A 19,855-nucleotide genomic window follows, 5' to 3' on the forward strand; every position below is an offset into this window, starting at 1 on the left:
TTTTTAAAGGATTCTAGCAAACAATGCATGCATTTCCACTTTTAACACTCAAAACTCCTGTTTCTCAAAAATGCTGACCTGTACATCCTTTCCTACTTCAGATCATTGTATGAAAGCAGTAAGAGAAAAAATAGTGTTGATTATTTTCTTTGTTTTTGTTTTAAAGATTTTATTTATTTATTTATTTATTTATTTATTTATTTATGATAGAGAGAGAGAGTGCTTGGGGGGAGGGGCAGAGGGAGAGGGAAAGAGAATCTCAAGCAGACTCCCCATTGAGCTTGGAGCCTGAATGGGGGCTCGATGTGGGGCTCAATCCCGTGACTCCCATGATGACCTGAGCTGAAACCAAGAGTCAGACACTCAACTACTCAGCTACCCAGGCACCCCAGTTGTTGTTGTTTTTAAAGACTTTACTTTTAAGTAATCTCTACACCCAAAATGGGGCTTGAACTCACAACCCCAAAGTCAAGAGTTGTAACTCCTGGATTAAATGAATGACAGGTATTAAGGAGGGCACTTGTTGTGATGAGCACTGGGTGTTGTATATAAGTGATGAATCACTAAATTCTATAACTGAAACAACATTACACTGTGTTAAGTAACTGGAATTTTTTTTTTGTTTTTTTTTATTTGAGATTTATTTGTTTATTTGGAGAAAGAGAGAGAACACAAGCAGCAGGGGAAGAAGGAGAGGGAGAGAACCCAAAGCAGGCTCCTTGCTGAGTGTGGAACCCAACATGGGATCGATTCCATGCTTCTGAGATCACAATCTGAGCGGAAACCAAGAGTCTCATACTCAACTGAATGTGCCACCCAGATGCCCCAACTAACTGGAATTTAAATAAAAACTTGAAACTACAAGAAAAGAAAAAAGGAGACAAAAGAAAAGAAAAGAGTTGTATATTCCACCAAGTAAGCCAGCCAGGTGTCCTAGAACTATACTTAATATAAAAGGATTGGGTATTAAAATCATAAAGTAGGGAGCACCTGGGTGGCTCAGTCAGTTGTTTCTGACTTTTGATTTTGGCTCAGGTGATGATCTCAGGGTCACCAGATGAAGCCCAACATCCAGCTTTGCACTGGGCATGGAGACTGCTTAGGATTCTCTCTCTCCCTCTGCTCCTCCTTCACAACTCATGCATCTGCACGCTCTCTCTCTCTCTCTCTAAGTAAATAAATAAGTAAATAATCATAAAGTGGCACATCACCCACAAATTTATAAGTTAAACACCTGTTTTCCTTTCTGTTCTCGTCTCTTTTAAGAAAGGCCTTAAGTTTTAATCAGTATTGAATTCATTCAGTCATCCATATATTCATTTACTAAACAGTTCTTGAGCGTATATTCTGTGCCATGTGCTATGCCAGGCATTGAGGATACAAAGATGAACAAAGCACTGCCCCACAGATGGATGTATTAAGGAGCCTGGCTCCCCGGGGAAGCCCAAAAAGTGGAATCAGACAAAGTTGTGGGAATTAAACACAGAATAACGGGCACTAGTGATGTGAAAGCAGAAAGTTTTAATCAATTTACTTTGAAACTAGTAGTATAGAGAGAAATTCAATTAACTTACTAATTATCTTTAAATTCTAGGAACTATTTTTAGCCATTAGTTATGGAAAAAATAGCTTGTGTTACAAGATGGGTTACTTAGGCATGATGGAGGTTTTTTCCTCTCTCCGTGTCTTCTGGTCCCTGGAAATGTGAGTGATGGCGGCAAAGTAAATCATCAGGGCAAATTGTCCAGTTCAGCCCAGAGCGGGGCTCCTTGGACTTGGTGATTTCTCCCTTCACCTGTATTGCCATTAGCTCTCCATTACTAGGGTGCAGGGTGCACTTTTGGGGGCACAAATCATGGTCACACCCCAAACACATCTTATGCTGAATAGATTTTGAGGAAGAAAAAGCAATAATTTCATTTATTAATCATAAAGCTAAAATTCCAGATCGCTGGCCTATCTATATATTTATGGGGGAAAAAAAACAAACCTTTTTTTTTGTCCTTGGGTGGGGTATGGGGAGCAGTGAGGTCTCTTCTCTCCCACCTCCTACGCAGGCACTGGCAGTTTAACAAGTGGTAGGATCCCTGAGGCTAAGGCAATGAATAGAGAACCAACGATGTTAAAGCCAGGGTGAGGTCTGCTTTTGAGAAGCAGAAGTTCTGCGTTCAAATCCCTCATTGGTCTAAAACTAGCCATGTGATTTGAGGTGCCACTTAATTTTCCTGAACCCCACTTGACCTACATGAACTTCAGTTTCATAATCTGTAAAAGGGAAAAGAATTTTTACAGGCTTACATAAAAAACTAAATGAGATCATATAAACTGTAAAGTACTTTCTGCTTGTCAGCAATTTGGGTAATGCAGAGACCTCCTAGCACTCTGGCACCACATCATGTAGGCACCCAAATGTGAGCCCTTTCCTGTGGCACCCAAATGTGAGCCCTTTCCTGTGGCTAGTGTTTAAAAATGTTCCCAATACTACTCCCCTCTCCCAAATACCTAGATGACAGTGTTAACTCCACTTTTTAAATGAGACTGACCATTCCCTAATTAGTCCAAATTAGAACAATTAATGTATTCAGAAGGCCAGATCATCCCAACTCTTCTTTGTAAACTTGGGCCCACTGGGGACAGGGTCTGTTCTACCAGAAGGGACCAATCCCAGGAGCCTCATTCTTGAAGTCCCAGTGATATAGGGTCTGGTGTCTATAACGTGGCCATAACCTTTGATGATGAGATCCCTGCAGCCAGCATGCCCTGGCCTGTCCAATAGGCAAGAGAGCTGCCCTCTGCCCAGTGTTCCCAGTCTCCTAACTTTGCATCCAGGGCTTTGTGCAAAGGGGCCCACACCCTGCAGCTCCCACCTGGATCCAGGAGAGATAAGCCAGCCTGTGCTCAGTGCTGACACCAACAGTGTTCCTCCAGGTGGCCCCATCTTTCAGCATGGGGTGCTTTTAAGAACTTTCTTGAAGAACTAGTTACACCCTGAATACAATTTGTAGACTGAAATAATCCCCCCGTCCCCCCAAAAAACCAACAAAACAAACTGGCGTAGGATCTCACATATGGTATATAGTTTACTTTATAGCTAGTGGATTAAAAAAAAAGGTGGGGAGCAGAAAGGAGGCAAGAACAGAACTGAGAAATGGCTCTTGTTTTAGTGAGATGCAAGAGTGGCTGTGGGAAATGTATTTCGGTACCATAAAAGTGCCTGATGAGGTTGCAAATTCTTTTATATTTTTAAAGATTTTATTTATTTATTCATGAGAGACAGAGAGAGAGACAGAGACATAGGCAGAGGGAGAAGCAGACTCCCCACAGGGAGCCCAATGCAGGACTTGATCCCAGGACCCCAGGATCACGACCTAAGCCAAAGGCACTCAACCACTGAGCCACCCAGGTGCCGCGAGGTTGCAAATTCTAAATCTCCTGTATGTGTGACCCCTAACCCTATGTGTATAAGCCCCCCTTCTCTGTTCTCCATCACTCCCCCTTTTCCTGGTCCTAGAGTGTGAACCATAGGGGTGCAGATATGGGGGTAATAAATTGGACTGACCAGTGAGGGGAATCAGACAGTACATTAGGAGTCTGGATAATGTCACCTATCCCCCTGCCTCCCTTCCACTGTGACCCTTTTCCATAACAGCCCAGGGAAAATACCCACTTGGAATTAAATTTCTCCCCATGGACACTGCCTGGGAACCTGTATGTCATCTCCCCTGAGTTTACATACCCAGGCCCCTCCTGGTCACCTTTCCCAGCCTTCCGTCACACATACCCCTCCGTAGAAGTGTGGCAGGTATGGACATTTTTCATGTTTTGTGTGAAATGGAAGAAAAATGAGCTTCTCTATTGGATAAGTGTCGATCTGCCCACGACACTAAATTTGGTTCTGCCGTCACTGGCGACATGAAGCAGCAGCCCAGTTTAGAGGCTAGCTTTCGGTTTAAAATACTTTCTCCAGGCTCGGGTTACATATGACCCATTCAGGGAGGCTGGAGGGCACAGTTTCTCTGGTCATTAGTACTAAGGACACATCTGTTGGCATGGAGTGGACCCAGAGGGGAGGCATTGGAAACATGCAGGCAGCAAGGTTCAGGAATTGGGGAGAGGCATGATCTGGCTCCCTCTCCAGCTGTGAAATCTCTGGCCCTCAATCTGCTCCCCTACAAAGTGAGGATGATAATCCCTGCGGGGGGGGGGGGGGGGGGAGTGAAGGGTAAAGGAGGCAATGTTTTCAGTAAAATAAATGCAACTGGCTGGTACCATTATTATCAGCATCTTCATATAACAAAACTAGTTTAGACCAATAGGGAGTTTATTAAGCTGATGTGAAGTAGGGCAGTCAGGCTGTCGGCAGGCTGGGGTTACACACATGCCTTGAAATACTACCCACCATCCACAAACACGAGAAGCCCTCCACTCCCAGGGCAAAGACAGCTCGACCATAATCCAGTTCCAGCTCAATTCAAATTCCAAGTGCAAGTGCTTCAGTGAATGACACCTCGCAGAGCTTCTTACCACCAAAGTCAACTCCTGCCTTTAATTTAATCACTTTTGCCTTAACCGGTTCCCAGGTTCCCATCCAGGGCTAAACACTGAGTACCCAGAAGAGGCTACCCCTGGGCATAATTAGAATAGGAGATCCTGTGCCAAGTACCTGTCTGATTAGGAAAAAACTGAAAACCCCATGAGAAAATGGAAAGGCTCCCAGGAAATTCCATCTGAGAGTCACAGTAAAGGTCAGGGAAGCCCCAGCCCCTCTCCTGAGAAGTCCCCCAGAGATATCACTTGAGGTTATGCTACAGGCACAACCACCCACTGACCTGTCTTGCACCCTGGCTTTAGGCCTCCTCTGCAAAGAAGGGAACAGACAAGACCAGTCACAGGCTGGACTGCAGCCACCTGTCCATCCATTCTGGGCTCAGGTTCTACTGATGGGCACTTACCCCTGGGAAGGAGCTTGCACCATCCTGCCAGCAAGAGGGGAGCAGAGTGGCAGGAGCTGAACTAGCTCAGGCACCAGGCTCCGCTCAGCCCATAGAGACTTCAGGTCAGTCACCTGAGTCTGGCTCCCCAGAGGCATCCCCACTCCCTGTGACACTTGTCTTCTGGAGCAGCTCGAAAGAATTCTCATAGATGGCTTTACTTCAGTTCTGCAACTACCCAGTGAAAAGGGAGCCCACACTATCATCCATTTGTGGGGTGAGGAGGTTGCATAATCCCCATTTTACAGATGAAAAAATGGATGTATAGGAAATCTTCAACTTCACCACAAGTCTCATAAGTGGGTAAACAGGGAAGATTGCGATTAAATTCAGGGTTTGACAAGCCCACGCAACAGGTGATAACAGGCCCACAAAATGAGGCAATGGCTAGCCTCTGGAATTTAGTCTTGCCATCAATAAATGATAGGGAGAGCTTTAAAAAAAAAGAAAAGTTCTTTTTCACTTGGCCCAGATTGTCAACTTATAACATGAATCCTGCCAGTTAAAAAAAAAAAAATTTCCCATGCATTTCCCATCAGACATCAACCATATTGGTTCATAATTATTTATAGCACTTTAGTGACACTGAAAGGGAATTATTTCAGTTTATTCGGCCTTTATTAACAGTCTGCCGGGAACAGAGTGCAGCCATCACCCCCTGCAGGGTTAAAAAGGGAGGGACTTGAGAAATACAAGAGGAAGAACTGAACCTAGTGGGGCCAGCAGGCACATCCCACAGGATTAACCCTGAGGAAAGGTTAAAGCAGGTTCAGGTGAGTTTGACTGATCACTCCATTATTCAAGCAGATTTAGGGATGTTCTGTGAAATCCTTCGTTTCTAAGCTGGGCTCATGGTGACAGCACAGTCAGAAGGTGAGCTGCTGCACGTGGATTGGGGCCAGGGTGGTATTTTCCTGTTCCAAGGAAAAAGACAAGACAACATGGATGGCAGGAGGGTTGCTGACTCTTCCAAACAGCTATTCCTGGTGATTCTTGGCAATGGGAGCGTTGAGAGGGAGAGATTCACGTGAATTTATGTCGCAACTATTACTGCACCCCAACACAGCAGGTTATATACAAGTATTTTACTCATATATACAACCTTTACTTGGCTTATTAACATACCTTGATTTAAATTCTGATGCATTACCATCACTGAAGTTAAGGGCTGTCAGGGGTTCAGCAAACCTAATATAAAAAGTCTTGACATACAACAAATAAGGCAGTAAACGTTCACATTTAAATATATAATTACGGGGCACCTGGGTGGCTCCGTCAGTTGGGCATGGCTCGGGTCACGGGCTTGGGGTACTGGGATCAAGCCCCATGTTGGGCTCTGGGCTCAGTGAGAAGTCTGAGTGAGTTTCTCTCTCTCTCTTTCTCCTTCTCCCCCCTCCACTCCCCCCCACCACACACATGCGTGTGTGCATGTGCTCATTCCCTCTCCAATAAATAAATAAATAAATCTTTAAATATATATATATACAATTATAATATTAATATGTATATATATTTTAAGACAAAGAGATTCTTTAAATTGTAACTTTCCCTTGGGCATTAAAGCATTTGGTTTTAGATTATTAATTATCCAATAAGCCTCTTTTTGAGGGGTAGGTAGGCTGTGGGAGAAGGCATGAATTAAGAGAATAGTTTGGTGCCAATGGCCAACTAAGAACAACTGGACATAAGCACCTCTGAAATGACCTACAAATCAATGGCTGAGCTGGATTTGGTCCAGGACAATTCTGTTGACACATAATTTAGAACACAGGTTCTCATTCAGGTCCTTTACCCTGGAGGAGGGACACAGTTCCACAGTTTCATGAATCGGTTTTTGCCAGCACTTCCTTCTTGGCATTTTGTGTTGGCTGGAGATCACATGACAGCAATTATGCTCTCAGGGGTCTTCTAATATCCTTGGTGGCCTGGGGAGGAGGCCATGAAGATGAAAGCGCATCCCTCGGATTTTTTATGCTACAACTGCAGACTAAATCTGAAAACATCATCACCCAGCCTTCCTGGGAAAACAGAAAACCGGGCCACAGGTTGGTAGGCAAACTAGTAGCTGGGACCAGAGATCATCTTTTTTTTTAAAGGATTTTATTTATTTGAGATAGAGCAAGAGAGAGAGAGAGAGAAGAGAGAGAGAGAGAGAATACAAGCGGAGGAGGAGGGGGGAGAGGGAGAGGGAGAATCAGGCTTCCCACTGAGCAGGGAGCCCAATGTGAGGCTCCATCCCAGGATCTTGGGATCACCACCGGAGCTGAAGGCAGATGCTTAACCGACAGAGCCTCCCGGCACCCCTCAGAGATAACTATGTTCCTCTTAGATGCCTGCCTGATGGAGCAGGAGAGTGGATAGGACCAAAGGAAAGGCTGTGAATGGAACATCATTTCCAATGGCTTCAGATTTAATTCTACCTTGCTGATTTTTAATCATTGGAGCTTAATCTAAAATCCCTTCACTAAGGAGAGTCAATATAATAAATAAGATTTACATTTATTTTGGGTCTTATGGGGAGAATTTTGCAATACCCCCTTAACCTGGGGTTCTATGTGAATGAATTCAAAGTGCTGAGCAGTTCTGGAAGGCAGGCAAAAATGGGGGAGGGAGGATGACAGCCTATCATTCACTTAATACCGGAGTCTCCACAGTAGGCCCCATCCCAGCTGACACCGTGTAAGAAACGGAAAGGAAGGACTGTAAATATTCAAGGCTGAGTTCACAGGGCCTGATGTCCACAGCCATGGCCTCTGCCTACCACAGCCAATCTTCTATTTTCCGTCACACTTATTACAATAATCACATAATTTAAGTAAGATGTAAGCTGATGTGTTTCAAGTACAAAACAAAAGACAAACTCTTAAAATCATTAATTGGTTTTAGGAAAATCAGGTTGAACACTCTGGAAAGACTTCATAAAAATGTTTTTTTGTTGTTGTTGTTGTTTTTGTTTTTTTACTGTCAAACAAGATGTTAAAGACTGTGAATGAAATAGTAAAACTCTAGAGAGATTCTGCATTCAGATTACTCTGTAGTGTAAGCCGCTTTTACCAAGGAGCTAAAATCTGAAGTCCTAAACAATGTATTACAAGTGTGGCTTAGGTGAAAAGGACAAGAAATTCCAACTGGCTGGTCCAAACAGCAAGAATATCATTTTGTAATGACTTTTCTGATTTTAATGACTTTTTAAAAACTAAAGTATTATGACCCTCAGTCTTCATTTCATAGATAAGAAGTCTTCTTAAATCAAATTTAGTAATTCAGATATGAGCATGCTCATAGAATGCTTGGAGAGTTCCTGGATTCAGAACATGCTGTGTTTGCTTTATTTAGCATCTTCTGCTTTACTCTTCTCTTGACCATGAGGTCCGTTTGCCAGTTTACCAACTTCAACACCCTGCTTATTTCATTTGTTAATCCTCTCCTCCACTGCCCTCCATTACTTTTCCAATCCCATCTGCACTCACTTTTTTTTTTTTTTTTAACATTTTGTTTATTTATTCATGAGACACACACAGAGAGAGGGGCAGAGGGAGAAGCAGGCTCCATACAGGGAGCCCAACGTGGGACTCATCCCAGGTCTCCAGGATCATGCCCTGGGGCTGAAGGCGGCGCTAAACCGCCAAGCTACTGGGGCTGCCCTGCACTCACTTTTAATTCAGTGAGTAAACTAGTCAGATCTCTGGACCCCACACACTAGCTAAGCCAGGTCACCATTCCCAGGATGGTGGGAGGGCGTGGTTCGGCTCAGGCTGGTGGGGAGAGTACAGTCTATTCCTGGCGTGGAGCGGATTTCAGGAAGGAAGAGGACAGAAGCAGGGACAGCAGATGATAAGTCACTCTGCTTGCCTGTGTCAAGAATTCTGGCTCTACATTTAAACATGGGTGTGTGGGATTTTCGGGGGACCCACTTCCACCCGAACAACAGCACCTGGCTCCGGGGGAGCTGGCCAGCTGCCCACTTCTATCTTGATCCCTGTAACAATTTATCTGTTACAAGTGATTCTATCACCAGGGTCAGCAGATGCCTTTGCATAGTCATCCAATCACAAGTCAACACTTGTTGCAACACCAGAAGCTGCTGCTCTTGAAACCATTCACTAAGCAATTTACTATGTGCCAGGCCCTGGGTTAAGTACTGCATCACCTCCTTATCCCCTTTAAACTCCACAGCAACCAGTGAGTTAGGTCCTGCCATACCCCCAAGGTGCAGACAACAAACTCTCCAAGAAAGAAGCTCATCAACACAGCTTGGGTCCCGTAGTGAGTGGGAGAGCTAGGATTTGGACCTAGGAGGTCTGATCAGTGTCCACACCCTTAACCACTGGCCCAACCTAATACCTCTATCTGTAAGACACTGCCCTGTACCAATGGTCTATCAAGGAAGAAACAGTGTCTGCCTTCATGGTATTTTCACAAACCTTCCTTGAATACATGAGGCACAACATATATTTTTTTGGGGGGGGGGTTCTTTTTTTTTTTTTTTTTTTTAAGATTTTACTTATTTATTTATGAGAGACACAGAGAGAGAGGCGGAGACACAGGCAGAGGGAGAAGCAGGCTCCATACGGAGAGCCCGATGTGGGACTTGATCCCGGGTCTCCAGGATCATGCCCTGGGCTGAAGGCAGCGCTAAACCGCTGAGCCACCCGGGCTGCCTGGGGGGATTCATTCTATAGTGTCCCTAATTTGAGCAAGTACAGAGCCCACTGAAAAATCAACACAGCAAAAAGATATCCAGATAATCCACTTGGAAGTCACTCAAGTTTGTATTTTGTGGAAGCTGATTCTAGCTGCACATCTGCAGAATGTTTCCTAATAAAAAAAAATCAGAAAGTTCAAAAACCATTCCAAGGTGGCCTCACAATGCTTCCCCACACTCAGGTGGAGGCCATCTATGCAGGAACCTGGCTGAGGTGGCAGGGCATGGGGCCTAGAGACAGTAAAAGTGTTCTTAGACAGTAACCCCTTTGGTGAGGTAACTGGGGTGAGACTGGCATGTATGGTGTATGTCTGATTGCCCACACAGGGTTCAGAGGAGGCTGCAGAATTATAGCAGCCTCCGATTTTCCCCCAAGGCAGAGTAGCAGTGAGTCTTGGGGACGAAGGACTCTAGGTACTTCTACGTCTATGCCACAACATAAAGGAATATTTACTGCAGAGACTGGGCCCCAGGAAGCGAGAAAAGCCTCCGGGCCCACTTCCACCAAGGAAGCCCTGAGATTCTTGCATTGAGGCTGTTCCTGTGTCCACCCAACTCAACTCAGCCACAGGCTCAGAGCTGGTCCCACTGGCTGGTGCCAAGGCTTTGATCCCTCTGGGGGATCTAAGATGAGGATCTGCTGTCCCTAAAACTTCACTGATTTGACCCGGACCATAGCTGAGTCTATGCCATGATCTCCTGATCTTGATTTCTAGCCTTCTCTGAGCCAGTCAGAACCAGCTGCTCCTTTGTGTGACAGAGGGGTCTTGAAAACCTGGGTCTGGGGGAAGAGGTTTCAAGTTCCTGGAATATTTTCTCTTTGTTTTATAAACAGAGACACAGAGGTTGAGTGAAATCCCTTGCTCTGTGTGTCAGGGCTAGATCAGAAATTATGAGCTTTAGGTTGTGCTCCAATTACGGACTCTTTCAAAAGTTCATTTTGTGAGTCCAGTGGCTTTGGAATTTGAATCTTCCACTGAGTCAATGTTACAAATCATGCTTGGGTTCCTAAGCTAGCCCACAAAGGCCTATTAAAGCCACGTGTAGCTGAGAAGGGGAGGGAGCTAGTGTCAGACATCCAGCTCTACTACTCACCGGCTGTGTAACCTTTAGTGAGTTACTAAACCTCTCTGTACTTCAGCTTGTCCATACATAACAGAGATAATAACAGCAGCACCTGCTACAAAAGGAGGCTGTTGGATGAAATGAGATAATCTCTGGGGAGTACTTAGAACAGTGCCTCTGGGGGTGCCCGGGGGGCTCAGTCAGTTAAGCATCTGCCTTCAGCTCAAGTCATGATCCCAGGATCCCGGGATTTAGTCCACACTCAAGGAACATAAGCTGCCATTATGATAAGAGTGCCAGAGTAACAATGTTTCTAGAGCAGGGCTTCTGACACTGGCATGAGTGACATTTTGGGCTGTATATGCTTTGATGTGGGGGACTGTCCTGTGCATTACAGAATGGTTAGCAGAATCCTTGGCTTCTACCCACTTGGTGCCAGTGGTACCTTCCCCAGGTGTGAAAATTAAAAATGTCTCTAGCCATCTTAAGGGCCCAGGGGGCTGAAAACCACTGTTTTACAGGAAAACGCCTGAGAGTCCCAGCTGGACTACTGGGGTCCTCTCCTGGCTGCAGCTCAGCTGGTGAGGCAGTAGTCTTCCCTTCCCCACCTGCTCAGGTGCCCCTCCATGCTACTGCTCCTGCAAATCACCCATGCAAGCACCAAGGGTGTCAAGCTAGGAGCGATTAGTTAGGTGGATATTTTGGGGGATGTGGAGGGGTTGAGGGGCAGTTTTTGAGGTAGGATAATGAAAAAGTCGGGTGGGGGGGAAGGGGAAGGGGCAGAGCCAAATGGAGTTTCCCACCTTCATGCATCCTTCTGACCTCTGGCACCAAGAGGTCTCACACATGGCTGCACAGGGCCTTCTTTCCCCCTGGGGTATTGTGTGCTTTCTGCCCATTCCCTCTTCTGCACTCTTCCAGTCAGCAAGGGTGAGGTGCTCAGTGGGGACCAGGGCTCTGGAGCCAGGGAGTGCTGTACTGAGAAGGGAGAAGTCTTGGCAGCAGAGGAGGGCAGGTGTGGAGATGCACCAAGGGGCACAGGCAGCTTCCTGATTCCATGACCTTGAATATAGCCCCCCCATTCTATTTTATCTTTACCACCTTTTTGACCTGCATTTCCCCCATTTTACCCATTTATTTGTTAAATGGGTATAGACCAAATACCTGTTGTATGTCTAGCACTATATTAAGCCCTTGAGGGTGTTTTTATTTGTTTTTGAGTGATTCTTTTACGTTTTTATAAAAGATTTTTATTTACTTATTTAACAGAGAGAGAGAGAGAGAGAGAGAGAGCAGGGGAAGTGGCAGGCAGAGGGAGAAACAGACTCCCTGCTGAGTAGGGAGCCCCAAGCAGAGCTCATCCCAGGTCCTAGGGATCATGACCTGAGCTGAAGGAAGATGCTTAACAGACTGAGCCACCCAGGGCCCTGAGTGATTCTTTTTCAAGGTGGGATTAAGGACAATACTATCTAGTTGTAAAACTATCATGTGTTTAATTAGACAACTAATATATGTTCATACACAGAGCTGCAGAGACACTCAAGCCATATATGTAAATGCTGAGGGAAGGTGTAATGAATGAAACACAGTTTCTTAAAATCTTCAACAAACGGGCTTCATGAACTGATGTATGTTAAAAGGGCAGAAAGAAAATTCAGACCAAACAAAGAGCACCGCAATCCTATTACATCTCTAGGCTGGCACTGCCCTCCAGGGCATGTGGGCCAAAGCACATGTTCAATAAAAGGGGCTCTTTCCCCAAATGGAATAAATCTGACCCCTTCTCACTCTGATTCTACGTTTTCTTCTTGCAATTTGTGGGAATAATCCATTTCTTTTGTTCTTGTCAGGGATGCTGAGCCTGATACCTGAAACCAGTTAAAAGACACGCCTTTTCACAGTGGGCAGGTGCAGAGGAGGTTTGTGTGGGGCAGGCACACAGAGTCATGGACTGTCACTTGTCCAAAAACCAGCAAAGCCAACAAAACTCTCCTGCCAACTATCCAAAGGCAACCCCAAGAGCCACACCAGGTTATTGCAGTCAACACAAGCTGTTACAGAAGCAACTGCTGGTCAAGATATTGATAGGCTTCAGGAATCTCTGGGGACCAGGTACTGGGATGGGGGTGGGGTGGGGGTGGTAATTCATTTATTGTTTAGAGGAAGGGTTTGGAGACGAATAAGCAATTCTTACCTAGCAAACCTAAGTAGCATTATAAAATGAAAAATAATACCTTCATTAATTTTGGTAGGAAAGACATTTCTCTTTCTGCTTTAGGGAAAGGGATTAAAAAGCCATCCTGCTGAGCCTGAGCACAGATTCCAGAGCCAGCCCCACCCCACCCCCTACCCCCGTTGCTGTTCCAGGTTCCATCATCCATCCCAACTGGCTCAGCTGGGGATGGGGCCTGGAGGTTCCTGGGTGCCGGATGCCAAGTGGGGTCTCCTGGGACGTAAGTGAGCTCCCGCCTGATGGGGATTACTGGGGACAGGAGTTGATGGCCCTCGGATCCGTGCCTGGAGATTTCCCGTGTGGGCGCAAATGCTGGATCCCTAGAGATCCCGGGGGTGGGGAGGGGGGAAGCCGTTTAGTTGGAGCACACGGAGAGGCAGGGATGGTGTTTCCAGATCTGCTAACGAAGATCCATTCCCCGGCCCCTGGGATTCCTCCATTAACAGCCCCCAAGCCTTGCCGACCAAGGGAGAGCCACCCCAAAGCCGCCAACACATTTCAAAATGGTGCAAAATCGCGGACATTTGGACTGCGCTTTGTTCCCGGCACTGAGCTAAATGTGTTCACTCCCGCCAAGCTCCCTTTCCCCCAACAGACAGGACGTGACCTCTCCGCCTGCGGTCCACCCCGGGCAGCTGTTGCCGTGGGCTACCGGCCGAGACCCTTGCTCTGTCCGCATCCCGAATTCCGCGTCCAGCTCTAGGGTGGAGGGGTGCGAGCGGAGAAGATGCTCGAAGCGATCCTTGAGCCTCTCCTGCGACCCGCCCTCGGCGGACTCAATTCTGCAGGGACACCCCTCGCGACCCCGGGCTCCAACCTCCCATGCCACAGACAGGAAGGTTCGGCGCGGCCCCTGGTGGGCTCTTGACCCCGGAGCCGGGCCATTCCCTGGACACTCAGGTCAATCTGTGCAGCTCGCGCGGATGGTTCGGCTCCGGAGATGCTCATCGGTCTCAGAACTGCGCCCCCGCGTCAGTTTTCAGCGATAGAATCAGCCAGAAAGCCGCGCGGCCGCGGCTCCACGCAGGAGGGCGAGGCTCGGACCCCTTTGCCAGGGGTCGGTACCCCCCCTTTCCCGCCCCCCACCTCGTTCCTAGGGTGGCGGTGAACTCAGGCTTTTAAAAATCTTGCACGTTCCCAAAATAATACTCGGCCAGAATAATAAAAATACAAGAGACGCCGATCTGGGTGGTTGAGGCCGCCGGAGGCCAATTGGGAAGAGCCACCGGCTCAGGGTGGCGGGGAGGGGGGTCTCCCTCCTGCGGCCTCCGTTAGACCGAGGGGCCGCGGCCTCGCCAGCCCCTGGGGTTCTCAATCTCCAGGGAAGGGGCGGGGCAACGCCCAGCGGTCCGTTCTTGGGACGCGTGTGGTTTCTATAGCAACCTCCCCTCCGCACCCCCCTCCCCTAGTCAAGTCAGGAAAAATGGGTGTGGCCCGAAGCGCAGGAGGACCCCTCTTGCCCCCTCCTTACAGTCTCCCGCCCGGCGAAGCAACAGGGCAAGAAGCGGAGAGGGGCCCGGCTGCGTGCTGTCCCCGCCACCACCCCCCGCGGGGTAGCCGGTGCCCCCTACTGGGCAGCCGGTGGGGGGTAGCCCTCGGGCCTCTCGGGGTGTCGGGAGGGGCTTCCTCCCTCGGCGGCCACCCGCACGGAGCGCGGAGACCTCGAATCCAGGCCTCCGGCCTCGCGGACGCTTCTTGGCGCGCCGCCCGCCTCTGGGGGGGGGCCCGCGGGGTCACGCCCGTTCCATCCGTGCCCTCGGGGCTGTGACTGGAGTCCCCCGACCCCTGCGAGCCCGAGATCTAACAAAGGGCTCGAAAACGAGGGGCGGAAAATAGGGGGAGGGGCGGGGGCCTTGGTTAAACACTCTCCTAGTTAAGAGCCAAAAAACCGGGGCGGGCAACGCAGATCACGCAAGCCCTACAAACAAAGCGGCTAGCGCCCGGGAATGACTCGGGTGAATGCCCCAGGGCGCGAGCCCACCGCCGCGAAACGCCAAGATTTCAGCGCTGACTGCCGCCCTCCCCCCATCAATTACAGTCCCCGCCCTGTCCTCCAGAGCCCAGCCACCGGCTTGGCACGGTACAGTAAAGACATGACACGCCGCAAAAAGATGGCACCTCGCGTTTGGAGCGGGGGAAAACGGCAGGGGTGGGAGTGGGAGGAGGCACAGCCTCCTCTCCCCCTCCTTGCCCACCCGGGTCCACACCCACTGCCGCAGTGAGGGGCGAGCCCTGCGCGCCAGCCCCGCGCCTCCGGCAGGGAGCGCACACGCCGGACGCCAGGCGCAGAGCGCGGAGAAAGGGGCCCGCCCCGAAATGCACCTGCAGCCCCCGCGCGCGTCTGTGAGGGGCTGCGGCTGCCCGCGCCAGCGAGCGGGCATCCGCCGCCGTCGAGTCCTCCCACACTGCAAGGCCAGGTGGCCCCAGCCTTTCGCCATTCCGAGCCTCCACCTCGGGGTCGGCGCACTACCTTTTCTCGGGCACGGCGCTGCTCGCGTCCCGGTGCCAGGCGCGCGCAGGGGGAAGGGCAACTAAAGTGACAGCGCCTGGACCCCTCCCCATCTCCCCGATTCCACTCCCAGCCCCCAAATGTCCCCTGCGGGTTTCTGAAGGAGGAAAACGGGGAGGGGGTGGGCCACCGCCTTAAATCAGAGGCGATGAAAGCCCCATTGGGATTGCTACCGGGGAGGTGAAGGGAGGGGCAGGCAGGGAGTCATCTTTTCTAGAACCGGATCCATACCTTCCTGAAGGATTTACGGCAAACCGAGGAGGATAAATCGGATTACAGGTTCGGTTTCGGGGGTCGTCACTGGACACCCCCCAACACACACACATAGACACACGCCCATTGCGGCAAAAGGCGACGGTCGAGAGTGCACAGCAGCCCCCTCCCCCAGGTCACCACCATCCGGGCCCCACCCTTCGGGCACAACCTCTGCCCAGGTCCGCGCGAAGCGGGTCGTATGGACACCCCCCAGCACACACACACGCACACACGCGCGCGCGAGTGCATCCCCTGCATGGATCCCTTTCCAAGCCGCCCTAGTCCCAGCGCCGGAGCGCACGGGGCGCAGGGAGGAGCCCCAGCCGTGGCCCCCGACCTATGCTTACCTCGTGAACCCCATCTCTGCCGCGGGGGACGAGGGGCGGCAGCCTGGGAGTGCAAGGAGGAGGACGGGGAGGCAGATTTAGGAGCCTCGCGCTTACCTGACAGTCGACAGAGGGCGAGGACAGGAGAGGAAAGAGAGGAGAAAGTGGCTGTGGCGGCGGCAGCAGAAGGTGGGCGGCGGCGGCGGCGGCGGCGCTGCTGCTGGTGCGGGAGCTGGTGGGTGGCTGAGAGCGCGAGCGCGCGCACCAGCGTGAGGGCGCGCTCCCGGGGCCGGCAGGCGGCGCAGGCGCGAGCAGCGGGAGCGCGAGCCTCCCCAAGAGGGGCGGGCCGCGAGGCCTTCCTTCGCGGGCGTTTTCTCCTCCGGCCGCCAGTGGGCGCGCGCGAGCACCCCCACCACGGGGCCCTCCCCGGCCTCCTGGCTCCGTCCTTCTGGCGCTTCCCTTCTCCCGTCTCCCCTCCCCCCCCACCTCGGGCCGCGGCGCAGGCCGCTATGCGCATGTGCGTTCCGTGGCGCAGGCGCACTTGGCGTCTCCTCCCGCGCCTGGAGCCTTTGTCTTGTCAGAGGGGTCTCCGCCCTTGGGAGAGAGGCTGGGTTGCCCCCTGGATTTGCCCCTTTTCCTTCCTGCCCCGGAGTGATGGCCTGTCGCGGTCCTGGGCAGGTTTCCATAAAGCTCCCCAGTCGGCCCACCGCGGACCTCAAGGCCTCCCCGGGCTCGCCCTGCTAATGGCTGGAAGGCATCCCGACCCCTAGAGATGGGCTCCCTTGTTGATTAGTTTCCCCGGGTCGGCTTCCTTTCCACCTGCTATCTTTCCACCTTTGTTGTTGACCAAGGTGAATTCTTAGTAAGTCCACTTTAAACAGGCTCGGTTGTCACATAGTGCAGGTTTGGTGTTCTTTTTTTTTTTTTTTTTTTTTTAATCAAGGAGCATTCAAATCTATTGATCTAACCGTAATCTTAGAATAAAAATTTTAATTGGACGAAGTTCCCAATAGCGCTTATCACGTTGCAAAGCATTTTCATATATAGTTATTTTTTTACCTTGCTTGTTGAAACACCCTTAGACCGGAAGTAGAGCTTGCAATCCAAATTTCCAAGTGCCTGCTAGAGATTCTCACCTGGAGAGCACACCTCAGACTGAAACTGACCAGTGGCTTTCCTTCCCCCGTCACCCAGCCCCGGACTTAGGCCTTACTTGGTCTATCCAACACATTTAGCTTAAGCCTTAGCAGTAGGAGGCTTTATATGGATGGGGGGAGGGCAGCTGTCTCGTCCTAGGGGGATGGGAACTTGTCTTGAAGCTTTAATGTGCATAGCACTTATATATTCTCTTTAGCAAACCCAACATTGGATGTTACACGTTAATACAAAAAGCAGGCTTTTAAAATGCTTTATTCACACAAGATTCATATGTGATTATTGGGAGCATGGGTGGGTGATGAAAACACGGGGCTAATTTCTTAAACTACTGGTTCTGAGTCTCTGGAATTGACCTTTTTGTTGGTTGTTAGAACTGCTGCTAAAGGGATCCCTGGGTGGTGCAGCGGTTTAGTGCCTGCCTTTGGCCCAGGGCGTGATCCTGGAGACCCGGGGTCGAATCCAACGTCGGGCTCCCTGTGCATGGAGCCTGCTTCTCCCTCTGCCTGTGTCTCTGCCTCTCTCTCTCTCTCTCTCTCTGTGACTATCATAAAAAAAGAAAAAAGAACTGCTGCCACATTAGTTAAAGATTGCTACCTTGGTTCTGGAAACTAGTTACCTTACTGGTTGGTCTCCCTGCTCTCTGTTTCTCCCTATGTCAGCCCACCCTGCATCCCATAGTCAGATCAGCCTTCAGAAGCAATCATTTTAATCATGGCATTCTTTTGCTCAAAGATATCTATAGGTTTCTAACTGCCCCCTAAATGAAGGTGACTCCTTAGCCTTAAACTCCTCAGCATTCAAGGAGCCCCTGTGTTCTCTTCTCTATTTGATGGCCAACTGATCTTGTTTGGCTGGCATTTCCCCACCTGTACTCACAGGTTTTCCTTTATCTACAAAGTCCTTGCTCTTTCTTCCCTGGCCAATGTCCTATATAACCTTCAAACCCTAGCTCAGATTTGACTAAAGCCTCCCCTAGTCACTCCAGCTGAAAGGGATATTTTCAACTTCTGGAAGAAGCTTAGAAAAACTATTCATCTTCTCCTGGAAAGTGGAAGAATCTTAGAAAAACTATTCATCTTCTCCTGGAAAGTGGAGACGGGAGTGGAATTAATATCTATCTTTTAACATTGAAGTTTTGTTATTGTCCTCAATTGTTTCCTTTCCCTTTTTCCTGTATGGAGATTATATGTCCTAGCCTGTTACCATGTGATCTGCACTGCCTCCACTCTACTTCCCCATTGATGTTTGACTTTGGCCATGTGATGGTCTTTGGCTACTAGAATTAATGGGCATTATGTAGATTTGTCTGAGCAGAAGCTTTAGGAGGCATTGCTACTTTCTATTACTTTAGCTCTTTCTTTCACCACCAGAATGACGTCCTATAGGACTGCATCTTCAACCTAGGTCCCAGAATGAAAAAAAAAAAAAAAAAAAACAAGGTAGTGCAGGTACTTGAGTTAGAAATAGACATTTATTGTGTGAGTCACTGGGATTTTGAGAGTTGTCACCACAGCAAAGCCAATGACGCAGGGATTAAATGACAATATATGTAAATATATTTCTTTATATAAAATCCCTTATATATAAATTTCTTACATGATGTGTTTTTGTATGTGTGTGCATGTGTGTAAAGTTTCTTATGCAGTGCCTTACAAATAGTGGGCGTTCATTAAATGATAAATATTTTATCATCATGCTCATTGTCAATACTTTTGCTACATATGATTTTATTTCTATATGTAAAACAAGCTATAGCAGTTAAATTAACAGTTATCCTCATTCAAATTCTTGTTTCCTTTAAGCTAAAGATAATTGTGAACTGACAAGGACTTGATGACATTGTGGTGCCCTGATACTGAATGATAACATTTGCTTACATTAAATTGAAGTAATGAGTGCTCGAAACAATTGTAAGATCTATCATTTAATTGTATATGATGTGGAGTTGGGTATTCATTCCAGGTAATTTAATCACCATGGGTAGCTAATGGCTCAGTAATTGACGCCAAGAAAATGCATCCCCTCCTTTAATCCCTGCCCTTCCCTCTTGCTGAAATAGAAATCTCATGACCACACTCTGCCTGCCCTACAGAACCATAGAAGGTGGGATGGCATAAGGAAAGAGAACTGGATTAGGTTCCAGAAGAGTTGAGTCCTAATATTAACCATTTTGTGAGTCTTTAGACAAATTCATTAACTCCCCTGTCAGTTTCTTTATAGTGTCCTAAGTGGGATTGGATAGAACTAAGCTCCAGATACTCATAGAATTTGGGGATTCTGCTACCAAATCTATTCGCATACTATTTCAGTCAAGGTAAACTAAGCTGCTGTAATAAACAGGCCCCAAAATATAATGACTCAAACACAACTTTACAGCCTAGGGGGCAGTGTTCCAGATAGGTAGGGCTTCCTCCACATGAGGTTCAGGAACCCAGGCTCCTTTCATCTTGTGGCTCTGCCACTCTTTAGAGCCATGTTTTTAAAAAATGTTATTTATTTATTCATGAAAGACACACACAGAGAGAAGCAGAGACATAGGCAGAGGGAGAAGCAGGCTCCCCTCAGGGAGCCCAATGTGGGATTCGATCCCTGAACTCTAGGATCATGCCCTGA

General features: G+C 48.7%; 1 protein-coding gene across 15 annotated transcripts in view; it reads right to left on the reverse strand.

The window, feature by feature from the left end:
• The window catches only part of MAPT (microtubule associated protein tau), a 100,272-nt gene extending 83,819 nt beyond the window's left edge, over positions 1-16,453 (reverse strand). For 5 of the 15 annotated variants that reach the window (XM_025999513.2, XM_025999511.2, XM_072746945.1 and 2 more), the window contains exon 1: positions 16,202-16,427. The gene's annotated coding sequence lies outside the window, so the exon portion shown is untranslated. Of the gene's footprint in view, positions 1-16,105; positions 16,173-16,201 lie in introns of those variants that run through there. The other 10 variants (XM_072746942.1, XM_072746941.1, XM_072746940.1 and 7 more) reach the window with 4 other exon arrangements.
• Positions 16,454-19,855: the final 3,402 nt, after the last annotated feature.

The sequence above is a fragment of the Vulpes vulpes genome, chromosome 2, assembly GCF_048418805.1.
Source record: "Vulpes vulpes isolate BD-2025 chromosome 2, VulVul3, whole genome shotgun sequence".
Taxonomy (NCBI): domain Eukaryota; kingdom Metazoa; phylum Chordata; class Mammalia; order Carnivora; family Canidae; genus Vulpes; species Vulpes vulpes.